The sequence below is a fragment of the Bufo bufo genome, chromosome 1 (assembly GCF_905171765.1).
Source record: "Bufo bufo chromosome 1, aBufBuf1.1, whole genome shotgun sequence".
Classification (NCBI taxonomy): Eukaryota; Metazoa; Chordata; class Amphibia; order Anura; family Bufonidae; genus Bufo; species Bufo bufo.
The window spans coordinates 685,901,279-685,902,757 of record NC_053389.1 but is presented as its reverse complement, the minus strand read 5'-3'; the positions used below and the strand labels follow the sequence as shown (position 1 = coordinate 685,902,757).

General features: G+C 36.6%; 1 pseudogene; it reads left to right on the top strand.

Moving 5' to 3' along the window:
* Nucleotides 1-483: 483 nt before the first annotated feature.
* Nucleotides 484-602, top strand: LOC120987539 (annotated as a pseudogene).
* Nucleotides 603-1,479: the final 877 nt, after the last annotated feature.

Genomic DNA, 1,479 nt, shown 5'->3' with positions numbered 1-1,479 from the left:
ATATCAATTTAAAAACAGATACCACCTTATCAAGGCATATACAACCAGAACACAATGGCAAAAGCGATAACTTAAAAATATGGGGAATAACAAAAATTAAACCAGGCCCAAGACAAGGCGATATAGACAAGAAATTACAGCAGGAAGAAACTCGCTGGATATATAGACTCAAAAGCCTTTCACCACAAGGCCTAAATGAAGGTTTTACCTATGCATCTTTCCTGTGAAATATGATAATCAAAAGTAAAAAGCAAAAAGCAGAAACACAATAGGAATGAATCTAATCTGACCTATTTAAACCTAATAACAGAGCAATGGCGAAAAAATCAAATATATGTATCTGACATAAAAATAAAAAAATAAAGAAAAAATAAAGAAATAACAAATTAATCCCAAATAGTTTATTACCTCCTAATGGATCCAGAAGAATGAACTGACCTGGAAAACAAACATGAAAAGAGAAAAAAAACATAGAAAAAATTAGAATACGGTTATTCTAAGCTGAATGTACCTGCACTCGTCAGATCGCAGAAGATAAGCAGCTTAAGGCTTGGCAAGTACCAGCTTGGGAGACTGGTTGGGAATCCCTTGTTCCGTTGACTTAGGATAACAGACCGAACTGGATGGACAAATGTCTTTTTTCGGCCTTATGTACTATGTTATGTACTATGTAATAACATAATCAATAACAGAAAATTAACATCAGCTAGATTATCAATAAATAAAAAATTAAAAATAAAGTACATCAATAAAGCACCAGAAAAAGCAGAAAAAGCGCAATTAATAACAGAGAAAATAAGATGGAGACATGCACAGTGCTACATAGTGATAACTCCATATATTGAAATAGGTGCAAATGAAAAACTAACACATATATCTGAAAATATGCGCAAAAGCAAGTGCTAAATATACCTACAAATAATAATGCAACTAATCAAGATCGTAAGCATCCTTTAATCCAGCTAGGTCATTCACAGATCGGCACTATATTAAATCTCTAAGTGTACTGACATGCGCGTGACTGATGAATGATCGCGCAAATACCGATATCAGGAACCAACTGAATCAAACAGAGAACCAGTAAAAATTACTAAGTGCTAAGACATGTGCGAGATGAAGGATATATCGCGCGATTATTGACGTCAGGACGGAGCGATTCAAATAGCCAATTAAATTATATGTAGCAAGAATCCACTACATAAGAAACAAAGCCATTCGCTACCAACCCAATACGTCATCAAAGTAGGAGGTAATAAATATAACCAGGAACGCCAACCTCTGTGCAGACTGCCCGATCCCCTGAAGACGCCATGTATATGGCGAAACATGTCGGGGGGCAGTGATTAGAATTTTAGATCTCAGGAGACCCAGTACCAGAGTGCCAGCTACCGAGTAGCTATTAGGCAGTCTAGTGATCGATTGCGCCGCCATTAGGAACCAGCATAGCAGTTTAACCAAGGGAAAGCAGACATTCACAAG